Below are 12424 nucleotides of genomic sequence, written 5' to 3' on the forward strand. Positions count from 1 at the left end.
CGATTTGGCTTTCTGTTGTCATTCCTTTTTCAAAAATACACACAGAGAGACACAATCACAACGGGGGTTCTCAATGTATATTACTCATATGTGCTGCCTGTGGTAGTACTGCAAACACTCACAGATGGTTGGAATTCTTTGGCTTGTGCAAGGAAGCGGGGGTGGGATGGGGAGTTGTCAGTCCATAACAAAAAGGTCTTGAGCTCCAAATAAAATGCTCTTTGAATGAATGTAAAATAAATTGGGGAGGGGCAAGGGAGTATCTTCTCAGCTCATATTATTTATTTATTATGCTTAATATTGGAATGCAGGAGAGGGAGCGGGGAGCCCTTTGCCCGTCGGTGATTGGTTCGTGACGGGGGGGGGGGAAGAATCCTCTCGGCCAATCAGCGCCCGAGAAAAAACTTCGGCGTCGGAGAGGCAACATTCCTTTTGATCTGAGACACTCACGCAGAGAAAGACAGAAGAAGAGACGCTGCCCCGCTCGAAGCAGCCCACCCTGAGGGCCCGGTGCATGCTGGGAGCTGTAGTCCCCCCGCGGCGTTCTGTTCGCTAGAGCGGGCGGGGGAGCGGGCCGGCCGGGAACTACATTGCCCAGGGAGCCAATCGGGAGTATATAATCAGCTGCAGGGAGCTGGCGAAGTGCAGTAACCATGTGGATGTTGAGCTAGCAGGGTGTTGAGCACAGGCAAAGGGAGGCGGGCTGAGCAACCTCCATCCCTGGCGGAACCGGGCAGGGGCCGAGAAGGGGAATATGGGATTACCAAGAGGCTGACCGGTCACCCCAGGATTTAAGAGGAGTCCCTTATGCAACCAGGTAAAGCAATGGGGTGGGAGGGTGTGTTATCTCCCATCGCAGAGGATGTAGCTCTTGCTTAGAATGTGTTTACAGTGTGGACTTGGTGCAGTTTGATACTGCTTTAACATCCATGGCTCAACAGTGTGGGATCCTGGGGTTTGTGGTGCATCTGCACTGGAATTAGTGCAGTTTGACACCACTTTTAACTGCTCTAGCTCAACGCTATGGGATCTTGGGGTTTGTGGTGCATCTACACTGTGGATTTAGTGCAGATTGATACTGCTTTATCTGCCATGGCTAAACGCTATGGGATCCTGGGCTTTGTGGTGCATCTACACTGTGGAATTAGTGCAGTTTGACACCACTTGGAACTATCATGGCCTAACACTATGGGATCCTGGGCTTTGTGGTCATCTACACTGTGGAGTTCACACAGTTTGATACTGCTTTATCTGCCATGGCTCAACGCTATGGGATCCTGGGCTTTGTGGTGCATCTACATTGTGGAATTAGTGCGGTTTGACACCACTTGGAACTGTCATGGCTCAGTGCTATGGAATCCAGGGATTTATAATTTTGCATCTGTACTGTAGAATCAATGCAGTTAAATAAATACCACTATAGGTGCCATGGCTCTATCTATGCAATGGGATTCTGGGATGTATAGTGTTATCAGGGACGCATCTCTTAAGTGGCTGAGGGGGAAATGGAAAGGGCCTGAGGCTGTTAGGAATGGTGGGAGTTGAAGTCCAAAACACCTGGAGGGCTCAAGTTTGCCCGGGCCTGGTGTAGATGCACTCACTTGCCTAGTTTCCAACAGACGTCACAACCTCTGAGGATGCCTGTTATAGATATGGGTGAAACGTCAGGCGAGAATGCTTCTGTAACATGGCCATACAGCCCGGGAAAACTCGCAGCAACCTAGTGATTCTGGCCATGAAAGCCTTTGACAATACAATAAAGCAACAGATCTGTCTTTTTCTGCCTGACTTCAATCCCCGCCCTAAGTTTGCAACAGAGCATTTGGAGCTGCAGGGAGGAAAGAGTTTACTTGAAAGGCAATCTTGGGTTGTTATTATTCACTGTTTTGGGAGGGGAAAGATGTCCTCCTCAACAACTTCAGGGCTTTCATGCAGCAAACTGATAAAAGGCAATTTAAGGAGCCTGTGAGTTAGTCTTTTGGGAGGAAAGAGGGAGAGTTAAAACATGGGAGTAAGCCACAGATGGTTCTGACCCAACAGGTAGGATAATCTGGACAGTCTGGTTTCAGAGAAAGACTGACATCCCTTCTTCCCTTGGGTTTCTCTTGACATCTTAAACAGGAGCAACAGCGCCCGGGTTTGCTTTCTCGCCAGGCTGCGTTCCTTGGCAGAAAACTTTGGACATCTGGGGCAGCGACAGGCATTTCAAAGTTATTAACTCAATTGCTTTTGTTTCAAATGGAGCTGGAGAAAGCAGACAGCCCCTTGGTTTTGGCAAATGTGAATAAAGGATGCGTAGGGAAGGTGGCTTAGGGTGCATCTACACCAGGCATGGGCAAACTTTGGCCCTCCAGGTGTTTTGGAGTCCAAAACACCTGGAGGGCCAAAGTTTGCCTATGCCTGATCTACACTGGAATGAATGCAGTTTGGCTCCACTTGAACTGCTCAGGTTCAGTGCTTCGGAATCCTGGGATTTTTAGTTTGATGAGGCACCAAATTTAAAAGACTTGTGAAAATACAAGTCCTAGGATTCCATAGTACTGACCCATCGCAGTTAAAAGTGGTGTCAAACTGCATTAATTCTACAGGGTCAATGCAAGCTAAGAGTAATTACCAGAGGAGGAATTATATATCTCTTTGAAATTGAATTGATGGATTTAGGCAATCATAGCTAATATGATGAAAGGGGTGACATGTTTTTTTTAATCTACCAGAGCAATGGATCCCAATCTCTGGTCCTCCAAGGGACATGGGAAGTGGAAGGGCTCGGGCTGTGGCGCAGGCTGGAGAGCAGCTGCAATGAATCACTGCAATGAATCATTCTGACCAGGAGGTCATGAGTTCGAGGCCCGCTCGGAGCCTATGTTTGTTTGTCTTTGTTCTATGTTAAAAGGCATTGAATGTTTGCCTATATGTGTAATGTGATCCTCCCTGAGTCCCCTTCGGGGTGAGAAGGGCGGAATATAAATGCTGTAAATAAATAAATAATAAATAAATCTACACTGTAGAATTTATGCAGTTTATGCAGTTTGGCACCACTGTAATTGCAATGTCTCAATGCTATGTAATCATGGGAGTTTTAATATGATTTTTTGTGTGTGTCAGGAGCGACTTGAGAAACTGCAAGTCACTTCTGGTGTGAGAGATTTGGCCGTCTGCAAGGACGTTGCCCAGGGGACGCCTGGATGTTTTTGATGTTTGTATCATCTTTGTGGAAGGCTTCTCTCATGTTCCCGCATGGGGAGCTGGAGCTAATAGAGGGAGCTCATCCGTGCTCTCCCCAGGTTAGATTTGAACCGGCAACCTTCATGTCAGCAACCCAACCTTCAAGTCAGCAGTCCTGCTGGCACAAGGGTTTAATCCACTACACCACCGGGGTCTCCTTTGTAATATGATGAAACACCAGCACCCTTTGGCAGAGAAGGCTAAAGGGGCTTGTAAGACTACAACTCTCACGATTCCATAGCATTGAGCCATGGAAGGCAAAGTGGTGGCAAACTGTATTATATCTACAGTGTAGATGCAGCCAAAACTTCTGGAAGATCAACATTTGGGAATCACTGTACCAAAGGGATGCTCCCTATGGATACACATAGTGTTTACACACAAGCAAACTATGCACATCACTCTCCTGTGGAGGTTATAGAGGAGACTCTTGAAAGAGCCAAAAGGAAATGTGCACCATGACTTAAAGAGAAAAAGAGGGCTCTTTGTTTTCCCCCCCTTTGCACCTGTTGACTGTGTGAATAAAAGAAGAAGTAAGAAATGTTTTCTCACACAACAGGACAAGAATTTGTGTTGGTATAGCTTTACTGTCCCTTTGTTTGTGGGAACAGCCTGGGGCTGTGGCGCAGACGGGAGAGCAATGAGTCACTGACCAGGAGGTCATAAGTTCGAGGCCGGCTTGGAGCTATGTTGTTCGTCTTTGTCTTGTGTTAAAAAGGCATTGAATGTTTGCCTATATGTGTCATGTGATCCGCCCTGAGTCCCCTTCGGGGTGAGAAGGGCGGAATATAAATGATGTAAATAAATAAATAACATAATTATGTCTTTTTCTCTAGAGTTTACTGTGCATTAAAGGTTTTAAATTTTCTCGTTTGAAATGGTGTGGCCTGGAAAACATATATATGAGACTATATTTTATGTGTAGGCAGCCTAGTACTGACAGCTTTATTTTTAGTCATCTTCTTAATAATCTATAGCATGGAATTAGCCAATTTTTATCGCAATGGCACATGAAGATGACGTTTCTTTTTCCATTAAGCTTTTTCACCTTGAGTCCCAAATTCTTTTTCTGGGAGAGTTGTAGGAAGTTCAGATTCTCTCTCTCTCTCTCTACATATACATACATATATATATATATATATGTGTGTGTGTGTGTGTGTATGAGACTGGTTTATTCCATGTTCAGTTATAATGCACCTGCTCATAGAGAATCTCATTTGCAGTTTTATAGCCTCTTGATTCATAAAGATCCTTTTGGAACTTTTTCCATTTGCTTTGATTTTCTGCGATAATTGGATGTTAGCTGCAGATTTGTCTCCACTCCGAACTGCTTACCTCAGTCAAAAACAAATTAAATAGCATTGTTCCCAATAGAAATATTTGCACAGTTTTCTCCAGTGCGAGAATGCTGTGTTTTCTCCTATTGTCTGCTACTTACTTATTAGTTTCTCATTCATAAAATCAATGTAGTCTCATACTATGATTTTGTTTATAGTTATGAGTTTTAGTGATGGACCTTGTCAATCATTCATCCAGTCCATCAAAGACCATTCAATTCACCTATTGAGCTGCAGGGAGAGGCTGGTAATAAATTCATTATTATTATTAGTACTGGTAGTATAGTAGTGTTATAAAATGTCATTCTGATACCCTTCTGCAAGCCTCCAACTTCCACCGTTTAATGGTTCTAATTTTCATAAAGGTTCCCATCATTTTTCCTAGGATCTATGTTAGGCTAATGGCCTTGTAGCTTCCCCTTTGAGATCCAGCATGGTGTAGGGCAGTGGTTCTCAACTTGGGCTCCACAGATGTTTTTGGCCTACAACTCACAGAAATCCCAGCCAGTTTACCAACTGTTAGGATTTCTGGGAGTTGAAGGCCAAAAATATCTGGGGACCCCAGGTTGAAAACCACTGGTGTAGGTGTTTCAATGCAATATAACATGACTGGAGAACAAGGTTTAAATGCCTCGTCAGTCTTGGAAACCCACTGAGTGACCTTGGGAAGGTCACACTTTCTCAGCCTCAAAAGAAGGCTGAATAAGTTTTGCCAAAAGAAACTTCATAAAGGGATCTTCTCAGAGCAGTTGGAAATAGGAAACACCAACAAGGCAGATAACAAAACCTGTTTCCTTACTTCAATCTCAATCCCAATAGACTCGGTTAGTGATATGGTGGTTCCCTCTCTGCGAAACAAAGGGAGGATGTTAATTTTATGTTTCTGTTGCACCATACAAGGGGATTATGGTAAGTAATCCATCTTCACAGTTGGGTAAATTGCCTTGAACCAAATAGTTAGGATTTCTATCACCTCCTCTGTTTTTTAGTTTGTCTCAAATGTATCCATAGCCTTTAAATTGTGAAGGAAAATTCTGTATAATTTTCAGATCTAAGCATGGTTAATACCTGGAAGGGAAAATGAGGGCTGTAGGCTATATTCAGAGGAAAGCAATGGCAAAGGCTTTTTTAGAGAGACAGACCGGAAATTTGAGGGGGCATATTACTGTTCCTGCTATGACTAAGGGCAAAGATGAATTAGAATGTCAAAAATGTAGGGATTTTATATATCACTCCTACCAGTGTTTTCCCTTATAGTTTGTAAACAAAGCTTCACCTGCCAGCTCTCTTTTAAGCATTTGTTTACATCGTTTACTAAACGCATTACATTCTTGCGATAGAAAAAATCATTTTTTCTTCCAAAGACTAGACTTGACATCTGATGATTTTGCTGGTTCTATAGGCCAGGTTCTCACATCAATGGGATAGTGACTTTTATCAGTGCTGCATCCTTCCTAAGACATTTAGAAAGTGCCAAAAACCGACAGCTTCCACATTACTGAAATCATGCTGCTTTGAGGGGCCTTGTGTTGCCCATCGTTTATGTGCTCATATCTTTTCAGATCTTAAAAGACTGTAGGGTGTAATTCTTGTTGCTAGATTTTGAATGATCCAGGGTGCATTTACATTGTAGAATTAATGCAATTTGACCTCACTGTTGCTGCCATGGCTCAATGTCCTGAAATCATGAGTGTTGTAGTTTGGTGAGGCACCAACACTCTTTGGCAGAGAAGGCTTGCAAAACCTCAGTTTCCAGAATTCCATAGCCTTGAGCCTTGGCAATTTAAAGTGGTGTCAAACTGTATTAATTCTTCAGTGTAGATGAACCCCTAGTCTAATGTTTGGTAGGAAATAATGGAGTTGCTCTTGAGTCAGGCATAAGCAACTTTAGGCCAGGGATGTAGCTGTTAGATAAACTCTGGTCTTCAAGTTGATGTTTAACTGCAACTCTCACCAAGCCAAGGTTGAGGAAAATCAAATTTCCTTAACATCTCAACAATCCAGGTTCAACATTAGGCTAACTAGAAGCTACATGTGAAAACGGATGTGCTGTCTGCATCTTTCATGTTGCTTTCACAAAGAAAATAATGTATAAGGTTTTGACCAGGCTTTAGAAACTCCCAGTGGCATCACTGCAGACGTTCAAAGATGCTGCACTTGTGGCCGTAAAGATAGGCTGTCAAATTCACTAGCAGCTTGACTTTATAGAGAATAATTCCCTCTGTCACCCATAGACTGCATTAGTAATAATATCATTTTGTTATTTTCCAGAGTGGCTTGTATATATTATGTCAGCAGTCCACACAACAGTCCTGCAGGGTAATTCTTATTTCATTGTGAAACTGACGAGTAATTTTTTAAATCCCATAGTAAAGACTAAAGTCTGAAAGACAATAGTATTACCAAGCCTGTAAAATGAAACAGTGGCTAAAATGAACCAGGGACATCTCAGTTCATCTTTTTAGTTCTAGACTGTATTTGCACTTTTGTTTAGCACGAGGACCTTGATTCTAGGATAACATGGTTATCACCAAAGTTCCAACAAAATTATAGACACATTCACTGGTGTCAGGGGCAAGGACCCTTGTGAAAATGAAAAAAAAAATCCCGACAAATAACAATCACTTTAACTGAGAGCATCTCTGGGGATTTCTAGGCTCAATGGCATGACTCTGTGGTTAATTTCACTGAATGTTGGCCATAGAATTACCCTGGAAAACCTAGCAATAACTCGAGAGGAAACATTAATATAGGTAGCCTTCCAGATCTGGGGATTAGACTTTTGCAGATTTGATTATTCACACAGATTTGATTAAACTGTTCTTTCTAGAAAGACCATAGAGCCATCCCAGAGGACCTAGATATTTCTAGAAAGAACATTTTAATAAAATCTGTGCCTAATCATATCTGCAAAAGTCAGACCCATCAGATCTGGCGGGCTGGATGTATTAATGTTTCCTTGCCTCTCAATTCAGCAAAGTAATACAATCACGAGTGTTTAGGACATTTTAAAAGAGGGAAAATTTAATTTTGGTTTCTAAAAGTTTGCTATATCCCTCTGTCTCACTCAGAAAAAAAAAAGAAATACTACTTTAAGCAAAAGATTGAGTATTGTTCTGTTAGAATGGGCCTCTTTTAATAGTAATTTGGCCCTCTTTTCCTGCAAGCTTTTAAAAACACTTGATATATAAATTAAAAGATGTATTAGATAAAAACACAGGGATGTTTCTGATTTGGCTAAAGATGGTCTTAAATGGTCAAAAGATGGGAAGGAGCAGCTGGCTGGTTCCGAGGGTCTTGGTAACTAGTTTACAATCTAAATATTTAGTTGTTTCCAGGACTACAATAATAGGAGTTTTTTTAGAAAAAGCCACTCACTCCACAATCGTGTATTCTTTAGCTTCCTGTTGACCACTTTTTAAAGGCTAATATCAGATACTATTGAAAACATGTTGCTGCCTGAGGTAGGAAATCCAAATAGTATCACCCCCACAAAATAGATATGTATGTGTGTTTGTGTAGGGAGGCATGAAATAATTGAGCAATGGGTATTCCTTAGTAGCACGCCTGTATTTGCAGCTTTACCTTGCATGCTTATAAGAAATAATTGCTATTAATTTAAATGTGCATCTCAGATTGTGGAAAGTTGCCTTGCACTGAGTCAGATGTTGAATGCTGGTCTGTCTAGCTCATTATTGTGTATGCTGATTGGCAGCAGCTCTCTTGAGAATCTCAGGAATGAGTCTTTTTAGCCCAGGAAATGCCATGGATTCAGCTTGGGATCTGTTCCATGATGCAAAGTATTTGCGTATAGTAGGATTTGTGGAGACAGTGGTGTAATGCTCAAACACAGTTTAGGACAGTTAGCATAGGAAGCCCCATTGCTTAAGGATGCTCTGACTTTTTCTCAGCATAGTTGTGGGGAGGATTTTTGGAAGCTGTTTCTTTTACTTTTAGATAAAGAACAGTTTTCTGAACCCAATTTGTTTCAACCAAGCCCAGCTAGCCATGGTGTTAGGTAGTGCTCTTGATTCAATCAAGGAAGCCACAGTTCTGAGTTTGCAAGACCTGAATGATTGGTGACAAGGGGTCTTGAAAGTCTCGCATTCAAGTGGTCAACAAAGTCAATTTCATGGCAAATCATAACAACAGTGTAGTCCTGCTCAAATGTGGTTCTTGGATTGGTGCTGGTCTATGAGCATTGGCTACCAGTCCATGAAGAGTTTCCGGGAAATAAATATGGTTCCAATAACTGGCATATTAGTGAAAAAAAGTACTGGTCCTTCCCATCAAATAATGTGGGAAATTTTGGAGAAAGGCGGTGTTTCCAAACACTGGTCTTCCAGATATTTTGGGTGTCAGATTTTCTGATCATTTTTCAAGGTAGCCGAGGTGTCTGGGAGCTGAAATCCAACACACTTGGAGAACTATAGTTTAGGGATCATTGGAGTAGGGTTTTGATGTCACAACAAGCTGTGCTTAATCTCAGTTTGGAGTTTTTCATCACCTTCTCATTGCTATGCTGTGAACTGAATTGGCACAAAGTATTGTACCCCTATAGCCCCAGTGTTGTTAGGTGATCAGAATTTGTATCAGGAACAGACAAGGGTAACTGAATGGTAGCTAAGCTATCAAAGAGAACTCATGAGGACAGCTACAGTATAGAAACCTGGAGAACAGAAGAGTTTGTTAAGGAATTACATTCTCAGTGTTGCAATGGAAAGGGAAAGCTAAGATTCGGTAAGAGCAGGATATTGGCTTCTGTACAAGTAGGCAACTTGAGTTTTGAGACAGATGTTCTTTCTCCCATTTCTGATTTATGATGAAGGGTTAAGCTTAATATGGAATTTTAACTGAACACAAACCATATAGAAACAAGGAAAGGGAGGGGCGTGTAAGAGGGTTCTTCACCAACCAAATTATGTGACCTTGAAGGCAGGGATTGGGAACAGATCCTTGTTTTTATTTTCCTGGTTTTTTCCTGAGAAACTAGACCAGATGTGTTGGCTCTCCCATGTGATTATGATTGATGATGATGGAGGAGGAAGAGTGGTGGAGTGAAGTTGTCTCAGCTTGAACTTGCTGATGCGGTCTCAACCATGGGAACCAGACCCTGGGATTCATGTACTGCTCTCCAGGCTGGAAAGAGCAAAGTTATTTCAAATCACTGAATGGAGATAAGAGAGTAGAAATCCCATGCCCCATTCTCCCCAAAATCCCAGTAGCCCACAAAGATTTGAGGGAGAGGCATTGTGAAGGGGTAAGGGAATCTCAACAGTACAATTTCATACCTTCTTCATCTTTAATATGTGCCTCCTCCTATTGCTGTGGTTGCGGGGCCCTCTGTGTCTTCTCTCAGTTGAAGGAGCAGGCTATCAAGTTCTTAAATCTCTCCTGAAATAGTATTATTGCTGATAATTGCTACAGTTATTGCATTGTAACCCTTGGATTTTCACAATTGCATGTCATTAATTCAGAAGTAAAAATGCCCTGCTAAATCAGGAGAGGGAGTCATGTGGCACTCCAGACATTGTGGTACTACAAGTCTTATCATTTCTAGTTAGCAGAGTTGGTGGTAAAGAATGATGAGAACTGCAGTCCAGCAGCATCTGGAAGATGGTATCTTCCCACACCAGTACTCACTGATTTTGGAACTGTCATTGTATATTGCACACACTACTACTTGGGGCTGTCTATATCTAGACCTGTGATCTAAAACTGTGTTATGACCAGCAACAAAGCTATACAACCCACTGTTGATGCATTTAATGGTAGGTTATGCTACATTGAGTCCTATATGGATTAGGTATGAGAAAGAAAAAAAAGCGGTGAACTTAAGCCAACTTCTCCTCCTCCTCCTCCTCCTCCTCCTTTCTATTATTATTTTAAAGCTTGATGGTATTGGTGTCCTGCCAATGATCTTCATTCTGCAATAAATGCTGGGTCCTTCTAAATTTCTGTCACTGGTCCTAGGTAGAACCACATTCTATAGAAGTAGTTTGCTCTTTGGAGTTGATTTCTCTTGTACTAAAGTTAGACTCTGGCTGATTTAATTATCGCTTCAGTCTGAATGCGACTATGAATTATATCCGTATGTTCCCGCCTTTTGATACCTGTGGCACGGGACTTGTGTTGTTTCATTCTGGTTTAAAACTGAAGTCACATTTTTGAGCCAGTTGTAAGGCTACCGAGATCCCGTTTTCCTCTATCTCCTAGGAAGCACCAGAAAACCCAAGGAGCATCTTTGTTCCTTTCTTGAGTATGATGTTACTATTTGTGAATTCTTAAACTTAAATATATGTATTGACTTTCCAGAAAAATGAGTAAACCACCCCGGTGGGATAGCCTAATTCAGTTTATTCCCTGGCTTTTCACCCATCCACTAAAATGTATAATATTAGAAAGATGTCCTGGAGGAAGGGTTTATACTACTCTCAAGAAGCATACAGTACACTGACATCTCTCAGATGTGTGTTTATGTATGTGCCTTCAAATGTCTTGTTGAAATCTCCCCATAAAATAGATTTTGTTAGGCAAGGAATCCTTGGAAGTGGTTTTGCTGGTTCTTCTCCTGAAATACAATTGATAGCATCTAGTAACCTTTGGCAGTCCCCCATCCAAGTGCTAACTAGGGATCAGATGGTATCTGGTTCCTTTAGGCTATTTCAGATAGAGAGATCTAATTTTCCCCAAGGCATACTTCAGTAGTTTAGGAATGCAGTTTGGAAAATGCTTGAGCTGGTTCTGCATGATGATTTGTGGTAATACATGTCTGTCAGATTATGTGTGGCTTTCTCCTGACACAGTTGCCTTATTGGGGATTGCATCTTTGCAAAGTTGTCCTCTTCTCTAGACTGGGATTTAGATCCAGAAGTGCAGTTTGAGTAGACAGAACAGTGTGAATAATCTCAGGGCTAGATCATTACGTCTGGCACACTATATGATAGTCTGCTGTACAATCTGGTATTCTGCTCAATACTGCTGGGAGCCAACCTGTACTGGATGAGTCTGCTTTGGTGTTCACCTTTTTGAGATGGAGGATGTGCATTTCATCGAGTGGCTGATGTGAAACATACTGAGTTTCAGGACCAGGTCAAGCTATTAAATGATCAAGCAGTGAGCAATATCCATAACTGTATGTTGTTGGTATATAGATTTGGCTAATTTTGATTTCCATCCTTACTTGGAATTTGTCTTATTGTTTCCCCCTGTTTTTTCTTCCCAGTTGTGTAATGATAGAAGTAATCTCCACATGTATGAGATTTTCAGGTGGCAATTTCAGACCAAAGATTGAGAACCAGTGTACTACGGTAATTGTTTTTAACTCACTGCTGAAGTATTGTGATGTATGAAACTGTAATATCTTTTGGCGTGACGTTTTTCTGTTCATATCTCTTGTTGCTGTTGTTGTGTTTACAGCTTATGGGAATCCTAAACCAAACTTGTCACAGGTTTTTCGTGGCAAGATTTGTTCAGAATAGGATTTGCTTTTGCCCTCCTCTGAAGCTGAAAGAGTATGACTTGCCCAAGGTCAACCAATGTACTTCCATGGCCAAGCAGGGATTCAAATTCTGGTCTCCGGGGCTGTAATATAATATTCAAACCTGGTTCATATCCCTTCGAAATGAAAGGAAATAAAAAATTTAAGGGCTGGACAATTCCAATGTTAATGTTATAAATGAATATTTGACCATTATAACTCTCCATATGTTTTGTGGTGGCACCTCCTGTAACTCCTCACTATTTTGATAATGCTGACGAAAAGAAGAGAGCTGTAGGCTCATTTGGTGGACCAGACCATCTTTTGCAAGGCTATAGTTGCATATCCCATTATAGGTTGAGTAACCATATCCCTATTTGGA

The 12424-nt window shown here is 41.7% G+C and overlaps 1 protein-coding gene across 1 annotated transcript in view; it reads left to right on the top strand.

Annotated features, from left to right (window-relative positions):
* Nucleotides 1–517: 517 nt before the first annotated feature.
* itpr1 (inositol 1,4,5-trisphosphate receptor type 1) overlaps nt 518–12424 on the top strand; it is a 288950-nt gene continuing 277043 nt past the window's right edge. The window contains exon 1 of the mRNA XM_062969741.1: nt 518–817. The gene's annotated coding sequence lies outside the window, so the exon portion shown is untranslated. The remainder of the gene's footprint in view (nt 818–12424) is intronic.

This window comes from Anolis carolinensis, chromosome 2, assembly GCF_035594765.1.
Source record: "Anolis carolinensis isolate JA03-04 chromosome 2, rAnoCar3.1.pri, whole genome shotgun sequence".
Taxonomy (NCBI): Eukaryota; Metazoa; Chordata; class Lepidosauria; order Squamata; family Dactyloidae; genus Anolis; species Anolis carolinensis.